Source organism: Hippocampus zosterae, chromosome 21 (genome assembly GCF_025434085.1).
Source record: "Hippocampus zosterae strain Florida chromosome 21, ASM2543408v3, whole genome shotgun sequence".
NCBI lineage: Eukaryota > Metazoa > Chordata > Actinopteri > Syngnathiformes > Syngnathidae > Hippocampus > Hippocampus zosterae.
Window position 1 is genome coordinate 6,521,851 of NC_067471.1, and position 11,243 is coordinate 6,533,093.

Genomic DNA, 11,243 nt, shown 5'->3' on the forward strand with positions numbered 1-11,243 from the left:
GAGCAGAAAACCGAAATCGTACACGAATCTGTTGAACCCAAAGGGCAGTCTTTAACCACTAGACCAACTCGGATATGAGAACTACCACTTTGGAGGTTATATTTATTCCTCAACCTTGTCACGTTGAGGTGAAATCTATGAATACGACAAAAAATTCGCCGGAAATCTCAATCGTGATGGCCCAGTGGTCTAAAACTTTGCTTTCGGTTCAGGCGACCCAGGTTCGATCCCCGGGCTCACCTACATAGGTGCATAAATGCAGGTGAGCAGAAAAGGGGACTCGAACACGAGTCCACTGATTCCACAGTATAGTCCTCAACCACTAGACCAACTCGGATATGAGAACTACCACTTTGGAGGTTATATTTATTCCTCAACCTTGTCACGTTGAGGTGAAATCTATGAATACGACAAAAAATTCGCCGGAACTCTCAATCGTTATAGCCCAGTGGTCTAAAACTTTGCTTTCGGTTCAGGCGACCCAGGTTCGATCCCCGGGCTCACCTACATAGGTGCATAAATGCAGGTGAGCAGAAAAGGGGACTCGAACACGAGTCAGCTGAATCCACAGTATAGTCTTCAACCACTAGACCAACTCGGATTTGGGAATTGACAATTTGGAGGTTATACTTATTCCCCAACGTTGTCATGTTGAGGTGAAATCTATGAATATGACAAAAAATTCGCCGGAAATTTCAACCGTCATGGTCTAGTGGTTTAAAACTTTGCTCTCGGTTCCGGCGACTCGGGTTCCATCCCCGCGCTCACCTACATGTGTGCATAAATGTAGGTGAGTAGAAAAGGAGACTCGAACTCGAGACGGCTGAATCTAAAGTATGGTCTTTAACCACTAGACCAACTCGCATTTGGAAATTGACAATTTGGAGGTTATACTTATTCGCATTAACAATAGTATTGTGCTCCCCAAAATTGAGAAAGACAGTAAAATACGACTTTCAATGCCGGAAGTCATCAGCACGGTTAGCCTAATGGTTAGAGACAAACGGTGCGGTCCGGTGAGAGCGAGTTCGAGCCTCACCTCAGGCTCGCATTTACCGAGATTTTTCTTTCGTTAATTGTTTCACACAATTATTTTTTTTACTTCTTTGTTAAATAAAGCTTTTTAAAAAAACAAAAACGTGATGACGTCGTTAGCGAAAACGTATTTAAGCTGCGACTAATTGAACAAGCGGTCTCTTACCCCTCCAGGCTGACGACCGACTGCACGTCCACATCGCGGCAAGACGACCACAAGGCTTGGCAAGGTGAACGCTCTAACTTTCTTTTTTTGTCTTGCCATTGCTATCTTTTAACAATAATTCACATTTTCAGGTTGTTCAACTCTTCCACGGTAAGTCTCCTGCAAGTTTAAATGGCATTGTGTTCTTTTGAACTAACTCTCGTTTTGCTATTTTCTTTTTCCTTTACAGCGCGCAGCGAGGGTAAGTTGCTCGCGTTTGACAAACGCAACGTTTGAGCTTTCTTTTTCGTCCTTTTATCGCTAACCTTTTGCAACTTTTAACATCAATTCACGTTTTCAGGCCGTTCAACTCTTCCACGGTAAGTCGCCTGCAATTTGCAACGGCTCGATGGAACTAACTCTCGTTTTGCAATTTTTTTTCTTTATCTTTTCCAGCACGCCGAGAAGGTAAGTTGTCAAACGCTGGCAAATCGAATGTTTCTTTTTTTTTTTACACCCGTCATTGCTCACTTTTTGGAACTTAACATTAATTCCCGTTTTCAGGCTGTTCAACTCTACAAAGGTAAGTCGCCTGCAATTTTAAATGGCACCGTTTGATTTTTATTTTATTTTTTTCCAGCGTGCTGAGAAGGTAAGTTGCCAGCGTTTGTATTTCCACAATCTAAATGACACCTTGCTCTTACTTTGTTGTAACTGTGCAATTTCTGTTCACAGGCTTGGCATCTTCAAGTGACTGGCCAAATTGACTGTACAAATGGCTATCTGTGGGGTGACTTTTTGGGGGGGGATTTAAACGTGCTTACCAAAACTATTTCACTGTCTTTACAGCCCACCCGTTACGCTGCAGGCCACTGCCAAGGTGTCGAGCTCAGCCCTGCTCTCGTCACTGGTAAGAGACAAAAACACTCCTGCGCATACAACTGATAACATGTTTTAATTTTTCAGCACATGAAGATGAGCTTACAGGAGGCTTTGAGTGATGACGTGATTCCGGTAGGAACCAAAAACAAAGTGTGCAATTTTCTCAATTTTTTTTTTTCCAAAATTTGGTGCTGCACACTACCTCATTGCAAACTGCGCTCCCCAGACGTCTTAAAAGAAAGCTGAGAGTCCGGCCTCAAGTTGCTGTTTTGCTCCTGGACAAAACTGAAGGAAGGTAAGGACATCGCAAATAACTATAATTCACTCTTTCTGACATCCTTTTTGTGTGTGCGCAGGTCAAACGGCATCCAGTGCTGCTGACGGACAAGACGACGGCAAATGGGGCCTTTTGCTGATTTTGAGCACGCTGCAAAGCAAAAATGGCTAAAGTGAACATTAAAGAACACATTTTCTCTTTTGCAGCTTCCCCCAAAGCTGCACTGGGACGAATGTCTCTTGGGACCGTCGAAGGTACCATTCTGCAGTCGATCTTTTTTCGCCAATGATGCTTCTGTTGGAAAAGGGACTAAAAAATGTGATTGTTTCCTCCTTCACTTGCAACAATAAATGTTTTTTTTTTTTTTTTGACTGTGCAGAGAAGCTTCCAGTTGGTGCCATCGTGGAGTCTGAACCGTGGTCCCCAAGACGCTGCACCTGCTGGGCAAAGAGTTTCGAAATTGCAGCTGAAATCTTTCAAGTTGAGGGGAGGATTGTCAAAGTTGGCGCCGTCGACGGCACCCTGCAGGTTGAGTCTGGCCTCAAGTTGCTGTTTTGCTGCTGGACAAAACTGGAGGAAGGGAAGGACATCGTAAATGACTTCAATTCGTCTCGCTGACACTTTTGTGTGTGCGCAGGTGAAACGGCATCTTGACTTCATCCAGAGCTGACTGAGGAATAAGACAACAGCGAATGAGGCAGTCTGCTGGGTTTGAGCATGCAGCAAAACAAGATGGCTGACGTGACCATTTTTTAACACATTTTCTCTTTTGCAGATTCAGTTGAAAAGGTACATTTCACATCCTGTACTGTCTTTCTGCTCATGTCCACTAGGCGGCGCCAAAGCAACTGTTTGCACCAGAAAATCTGAATCGGCATCCCCTCCAGGAAGACGGTGGACGGGCTCAAGTACCGTTGATCTTTTTCGCCAATAATGCTTCTGTCGGAAAAGACATTTAAAAAGACTGTTGTTGCAGGTGGTGGAGCGAACATGACGTCATGAACAACGTTCTGAGATGAGCCAAGATGCTAAAACATTTTTTTTTTTGACTGCTGAGAAGCTTCCAGTTGGTGCCATCGTGGCGTCTGCACTTTGGTCACCAAGACGCTGCGCCTGCTGGGCAAAGAGTTTCGAAATTGCAGCTGAAATCTCAAGTTGACCCACATTAAAATTAAACTGAATTAAAAGCTTGACGGGTTCATTGCGTACCTCCTGTTTGTGTTCAGGCTTGTCCAGTCTGAGGCCCTCGGAAGCGGTTGGACATCTCCTTGGCTGTCACAGGATGGGTCAAAAAAGGTTGGACATGAAAAACAAATTCTTAGTTTGACTGCACATTTCCCACTGAAGGCCTTCAAGATTTCTTACCTCGTCTCCCTCCAGAAATGCGCTGTAAGCCGGTGTCCTTTTTCTTAGGTCCCGTTCACCAGGCGGCGACTGTCATCCAACACTTGGCTTGACGCAATCGGCTGGAAGAGGTTCCACGATGGGCAGTAAGTTTTGAATGCTTGACAGTTTTCTTAATCGCTTCTTTGATGCCATATTGTTTGTTGCGCAGGAGCTGAACGTGCGAGCACTTGGTCAGAGTCCCAGACAACTTGTGACATCACCTTCTGTGCTGGTGAGTTTGATCACATTGCAAATTGCATTTCCTGCACAATGGTGAGTCTCAAGTCACCAATCTCAATTTTGTCTTAGGTCCACGTGTTGGTCCAGCTCTGCTGTCACAGGCTGACTTCGCCAGGCAACGAAAAGTAGAAGGCTGCAAAGTCATCAAACTTCGACCTTTTCGGTGAGTAATATTTTTAAACACTTTTTTGTAATTTTAACGCTAACTTTTTTTCTTTAACTTTTTTTCTTTAACTTTTTTTCTTTAACTTTTTTTCTTTAACTTTTTTTCTTTAACTTTTTTTCTTTAACTTTTTTTCTTTAACTTTTTTTCTTTAACTTTTTTTCTTTAACTTTTTTTCTTTAACTTTTTTTCTTTAACTTTTTTTCTTTAACTTTTTTTCTTTAACTTTTTTTCTTTAACTTTTTTTCTTTAACTTTTTTTCTTTAACTTTTTTTCTTTAACTTTCTTTCTTTAACTTTCAACATGTAAAATAAAACGAAAACAAAAACACCTCTCGGCTCCCTTCATTAATAAAAGTGGGTAGGATTGGGGGTGTGGCTATGCAAATTCTGGGCCATCCGATTGGCTGCTGTGAGTGGGCGGGGCTATGCTAATGAGTATAAATTAGCATAACGGGCGTGGTTATGCAAAGCCTGTGGGTGGGTGGGGTTATGCAAATATGTTGTAATACAGCACTGATTGGTTGAAGTGTGCGCTTGTGGGCGGGGCTATGCAAATAAAATTTCGTGCCCAATTGTGATTGGTTGGCTGGTAATTTGGGGCGGGGCTATGCAAATCGGTGAGCTGGGCGGAGTCTATGCAAATAAAATTTACATGCCACCATCTGATTGGCTGGACCCGGTTAATGTAGGCGGGGTCATGCAAATTATATTTGCATAGTACAGTCCGGATTGGCTGATTTTAGTGTGGGCGGGGCCACGCAAATAAAACCCCAAAATTTTGGTCAAAGTGGGCGTGGCTATGCAAATTAATTTGCATGCCGTCTTTTGATTGGCTGCTCCAGGCCAATGTGGGCGCGGCTATGCAAATAAATTTGCATGCCGGTGTCTGATTGGGTATGCTAATCAGGTAGGGGTGGGGGCATGCAAATCGATTTGCATATTAAAATTTGGTGCGAGTGGGCGTGGCATACGCAAATAAAATTTTGCATGCCACAACCTGATTGGTTCCTTCGGACTTGTGTGGGCGGGGTTATGCGGGGGGGTAAATTTGCATGCCGCATTGTGATTGGTTGATTTCGGCAATCTTGGGCGGGGTCTGCAAACAAATTTACATAAAAATTCTGGTCCTGCATGGAAAAGTGCGTGTGGTTACGGACGGCAACCGGAATGGTTGGGGTTTTGTCCTGGAAGACGTTTGGCCTCTGGTCCGAGCAGGTTTCCTGGGTTCATGCGCAAACGCCAGAAAGGACAGCTCGCCCTTTTTGGCCTTGAGCATCAATCCAAGAAGTCTGCTCGGACCAGAGGCCAAACGTCTTCCAGGACAAAACCCCAACAACTCCGGTTGCCGTCCATAACAAGGCCGCTTTAATTAAACTCAGTGAGACACAAAACACGCAGACTCTGATTCCAGCCGGACAATATATTGACAAGCACTTTTTAAAAACAAGTTCACATCATTTTAGCAACAAAGCTTGACTCAAGTTCAACACCGACACTGGCTGACAGGCAATACATTTAACCCTTGTGCTGCAGTTGATGTCAATAATTTTATATAATGTGCAATATAAACACAAAATGGATAAATCGCAGTGCTATTTACAATTGTCTTTCACATCATATTATTATTATTATTTTTAGTCAGCAGCCTGACAGCAGTCAGTAGGAACGAGCGTCGGCATCTCTCCTTTTAATTCAACATACAATTTTTAAAAAACTCGTAAAAGTATTATTCCTAAATATTTATTTTACTTTCAACCACTTGACATGTTCAGTGGCATCAGCGCGATACATACACGTCGGGGTTTTTTGTTGTATTTTTGCTCTCTATGGACAATAAAAGCGGTACTGTGCTATGACCAAAACAAATACCGATGTCTATAGACGTAAAACATGAATTGGAATATTTCATGTCACACAATTTTTATGCTTTGTCATTGATTTAGAGATGACAACACGCGAAAATCTACAAAAAAATTGTCGAAATTGTAACAAAGGTTAAGCCAGCAGCAGAGGACGCCGTGTTGTCTGCTTGACAAGCATGGACTGCACAACACTGACACACGTGGAAGCTGACAACAACATCACTCACTGCTTCTGAACATGCGCTTTGGAGAAAATGTTGTGTCTGTCATTGTAGATCTTAATTTAACATGAACCCAGGAATGCCATTTCAAAGCACTGGTTCAAAAGCGTTGACTGATGCCTGTTCAAATGTCACACAGTCCATGAAACTGAGGCCAAAGCTCACTTAAGTGACATCATAGAGCTCCTCAAGCACACCAAATGACGCCCTGGGCTGCTGCTGCCATCTTGTACAGCCCGTCAGCCAGTGTTGTTATGTCAAACGCTGTCGTTTAAAAAGCACAGATGTGCATTTTGGTCATTTTTTTAAATGCTGACGTTCAGGCAACCGAACAATGTAAAATAAATCACTAAAATGACCAAAATAGTCATTCTGTCTGGCCTTGTGAATACTTAATGAGTACTCATTGAATATTCAAATTTCGATTACGACGTTAGGGATGTATACTTTGACTCCTTATTGCTGCAAAACAACAAAATGGACGTCTCGGAACAGTTTATATGTTTGAGAGAACACGCGAGAGATCATTAAATGTCATATTTTTTGTTTTTACGACGAGCTGACTATTCATTATTTCTTCGAAAAAGCAGCTGTAAACCGTCGTTTACAATATAATTAGCCAGTTAGAGTGATCTATTTTTGCATTCAAAACATTTGTGCTACAAGATATCTCACATGATTGATCGTTTTTGACGGTCGAAATAAACTTCCATTCAAAAATCGGATTAGCATTGTATCTCGTTTGATTGTGTACATGCGCCCAATGTTTTGATCGAATCGAGACAAGCTTAACAGAAGACAATGTTTATTTATTTTTTAAAGAGACAAATATTCTTTTAGGGAAGCATCCAGTGAAAAGGAGGAAAAGTTAAGCACGCGTTACCTTTGCACAACACGTCGCCACTTTTGCACGCAGACAGCCAGCAGCCGACGCGGAGACAACGTTCCTGGACAGTGGTCGTCTCCTGCACATTTAAAAAACAATCCAAAAATGCCTGATTGAGACCGAAAGTCCCTAAACTAACTTCGCTCACGTGTTTGAAGAACACAAAAAATATGAGCAAACAAAACGCCAAGGAAAACAATGACTCGTTTCCGGTTTTGGTCCGCCTTTTACTTCCGGGTCTCAGCTGCGAGAACTTGATAAAAACATTCTGGACCTGGCTAATATGCGTAAGACACAGGAAAAGTTTCAAATGACTCATCCTTAAAAAATAATAGCCATAAAAAAAAATTTTTATTATAATGTCTGCTGTATTTCCGTGCTTTCGTCCTTCCGTCGCTCGATCAACACAACCTTTACGGAGCGGCGGAGAGACAGCCTCCGGGGATGTCGAGGAAAAGCAGCTCCATCTGTCCGATGGTGGTGGCCCTGATGGTGGCAGATGACAAAGTGCAGGGGGGCCACCACGTCGCTTTCCAAGGGGGAAAGGAGATGCTCGCCAATGGCTTATTTCGACCCAAAACAATCATCAGACATTATTTTCTGTCGAGAGACTAAAATTAGGTGAATGATGAACTGCTTCTCATCAAAAAACAATTCATTTTTTTGCACTTCCAACACAGACGTGCCCAACCCAAACCCTTCAACATATTGTAAATGGATTTGAGAAACAACTCCCAAAAATGCAAGCATAAAATTTCCCTTTCTCTTATAAGAACAGTAAAAAAAATAAAGATTGCTTTAAAAAAATAATTGAAGTAATGCTGGGTCTTACTTGGAGAAGACCTTGAACACCCCCTCCGATTGGCAGTCGACGGTGTGTGGAAGAGCCACGAGAAGGACTGTCAGAGGATGGCGCCCAGGAAGAACTTGCTGATAGCCACCTTCTCCTGGACCGACACCACGAAAGACATGTTGGGTCGGCCAGAGGAAAAATAGGCAACCTCGGGAGCGGACGGGCGCCGACACAATTTTTCAGCATGTCGCAGAAGCATCACAAGAAGCAAAAGTCAAGCGCGTGCGTGGGCGCCACCTAGCAGGTGCGTCCAGATATTGCCCGTCTCGGTGTGGATCCGGAAGTTGCTCCTTAAGCAGGCATGTGACCGTGCAGCAGGAAGTCGTCCTTCAGCCAATCGGGGGAGCACGTCGGGGGATGACGCGCTACCGGCCCTCCCACACGTTGGGGAGGGAACGTGAACCCGGAAGGTGACGCAGAGGTTGTATTTATTCGCAAAACCAGTCATGTTAGAGTGTGTTCTACCAATATGTAAAATATTCGTCGAGAAACACAACTGTCGTGGTCGAGTGATCTAAAACTTTGCTTTCGATTCAGGCGACTCGGGTTCGATCCCCGGGCTCACCTTCATAGGTGCATAAATGCAGGTGAGCAGAAAAGGGGACTCGAACACGAGTCATCTGAATCCAAAGTATAGTCTTTAACCACTAGACGAACTCAGATAATAGAATTATAAATTTGGAGGTTATATTTATTCCTCAACTTTGTCATGTTTAGGTGAAGTCTATGAATACGACAAAAAATTTGACAAAACCTCAATCGTGATGACCCAGTGGACTAAAAACGTTGCGTTCGGTTCAGGCGACCCAGGTTCGATCCCCGGGCTCACCTACATAGGTGCATGAATGCAGGTGAGCAGAAAAGTGGGCTCGAACACGAGTCAGCTGAATCCAAAGTATAGTCTTTAACCATTAGACCAACTCGGATTTGAAAACTTCCATTTTGGAAGTTATATTTATTTGCATTAACTATAGTATTGAGCCTTCTAAAAATTGAGAAAGTCACTATAATATGACTTTCAATGCCGGAAGTCATGAGCACGAATGGCCTAATGTGTAGAGACAAACGGTGCGCTCTGGTGAGAGCGAGTTCGAGACTCACCTCAGGCTCGCATTTACCGAGATTTTTCTTTCGGGAATTGTTTCTCACAATATTTTTTTTTTACTTCTTCTTTGTTAAATAAAGCTTTTTAAAAAAACAAAAACGTGATGACGTCGTTAGCGAAAACGTATTTAAGCTGCGACTAATTGAACAAGCGGTCTCTTTCCCCTCCAGGCTGACGACTGACTGCACGTCCACATCGCGGCAATACGACCACAAGGCTTGGCAAGGTGAACGCTTAAACTTTCTTTTTTTTGTCTTGTCATTGCTAACTTTTGTAACTTTAAACAATAATTCACATTTTCAAGCTGTTCAACTCTTCCACGGTAAGTCGCCTGCAAGTTTAAATGGCATTGTATTCCTTTTGAACTAACTCTCGTTTTGCAATTTTCTCTTTCCTTTACAGCGTGCAGAAAGGGTAAGTTGCTCGCGTTTGACAAACTCAACGTTTGAGTTTTTTTTCGTCTTTTTATCGCTAACTTTTAACATTAATTCACATTTTCAGGCCGTTTAACTCTACAAAGGTAAGTCGCCTGCAATTTGCAACTGCACGATGCTTGATGGAACCAACTCTCGTTTTGCATTTTTTCTTTTTCTTTTCCAGCACGCCGAGAAGGTAAGTTGTCAAACGCTGGCAAATCGAATGTTTTAAGTTTCTTTTTTTACACCCGTCATTGCTCACTTTTTGGAACTTAACATTAATTCGCGTTTTCAGGCTGTTCAACTCTACAAAGGTAAGTCGCCTGTAATTTTAAATGGCACCGCTTGATTTTTATTTTTTTCCAGCGTGCTGAGAAGGTAAGTTGCCAGCGTTTGTATTTCCACAATCTAAATGACACCCTGCTCTTTGTTGTAATTGTGCAATTTCTGTTCACAGGCTTGGCATCAAGTGACTGGCCAAATTAACCGTAAAACTGGCTATCTGCAGCTTTTTTTTTTTTTGTGGGGGGGGGCGTTTAAATGTGCTTACCAAAACTATTTTCACTGTCTTTTTAGCCCACCCGTTACGCTGCAGGCGACTGCCGAGGCGTCCAGCTCAGCCCTGCGCTCGTCACTGTAAGAGACAAAAACACCCGTGCGCCATACAACTCGGCACATGAAGATGAGCTTACAGGAGGCTTCGAGTGATGACGTGATTCCGGTAGGAACCACACACAAAGTGTGTAATTTTCTTTTTTTTTTCCCTAGGGGAAGATTTCAAAAATTGGTGCCGTACACTACCTCATTGCAAACTGCGCTCCGCAGACGTCTTGGAAAAAGAAAGTTGAGAGTCCGGTTTCAAGTTGCTGTTTTGCTCCTGGACAAAACTGAAGGAATGTAAGGAAATCGTAAATAATTCACTCTTTTCCGACATCTTTTTTGTGTGTGCGCAGGTGAAACGGCATCCTGACTTCATCCAGAGCTGCCTGAGGAACAAGACGACAGTGAATGAAGCTGTTGGTGTCTGCTGGGTTTGAGCACGCTGCAAAGCAAAATGGCTGACGTGACCATTTTTGACACATTTTATCTTTTGCAGGTTCCCCCAAAGCTGCACTGGGACGAATGTCTCTCTGGACAGTTTAAAAAGGTACATTTAACATCCTGTACTAATGGTGTCTTTCTGCTCGTGTCCACTAGGCGGCGCCAAAGCGGCTGTTCGCCCCGGAGAACCTGAATCGGCATCCACTCAGGGAAGACAGTTGACAGGCTCAAGTACTGTTGATCTTTTACGCCAGTGATGCTTCTGTTGGAAAATACTTTTTTTTTTTAAAAAAAATGGATGTTGTTGCAGGTGGTGGAGTGAACATGAAGTCATGATCAACACTGAGATGAGCCAAGACGCAAACAAGCTTTTTTTTTTCTTTTTGACTGTGCAGAGAAGCTTCCAGTTGGTGCCATTGTGGAGTCTGCACCTTGTCCCACCAAAATGCTGTGCCTGCTGAGCAAAGGGTTTCGAAATTGCAGCTGAAATCTCAAGTTGACCCACATTAAAATTTAACTGGATTAAAAGCTTGGCGGGTCCATTGCGTACCTCCCGTTTGTGTTCAGGCTTGTCCAGTCTGAGGACCTTGGAAGCGGTTGGACATCTCCTTCGCTCTGTCACAGGATGGGTTAAAAACGGTTGGACTTGAAAAACTAATTCTTAGTTTGACTGCAAATTTCCCACTGAAGGCCTTAAAGATTTCTTGCCTCGTCTCCCTCCAGAAATGC

General features: G+C 43.2%; 3 long non-coding RNA genes across 3 annotated transcripts; 1 reads left to right on the plus strand and 2 right to left on the minus strand.

Moving 5' to 3' along the window:
• Positions 1 to 2,244: 2,244 nt before the first annotated feature.
• On the plus strand, positions 2,245 to 10,798 carry LOC127593895 (uncharacterized). The gene is made up of 2 exons (XR_007960537.1): positions 2,245 to 2,418; positions 10,427 to 10,798. It is a non-coding gene; the product is annotated as an uncharacterized LOC127593895 (long non-coding RNA).
• LOC127593893 (uncharacterized) lies at positions 2,806 to 11,121 on the minus strand. The gene is made up of 3 exons (XR_007960534.1): positions 11,065 to 11,121; positions 10,395 to 10,776; positions 2,806 to 2,949 (listed from the first exon to the last, which is right to left on the minus strand). It is a non-coding gene; the product is annotated as an uncharacterized LOC127593893 (long non-coding RNA).
• Positions 2,961 to 7,385, minus strand: LOC127593896 (uncharacterized). Its single transcript, XR_007960538.1, has 3 exons — positions 7,097 to 7,385; positions 3,705 to 3,805; positions 2,961 to 3,611 (listed from the first exon to the last, which is right to left on the minus strand). It is a non-coding gene; the product is annotated as an uncharacterized LOC127593896 (long non-coding RNA).
• Positions 11,122 to 11,243: the final 122 nt, after the last annotated feature.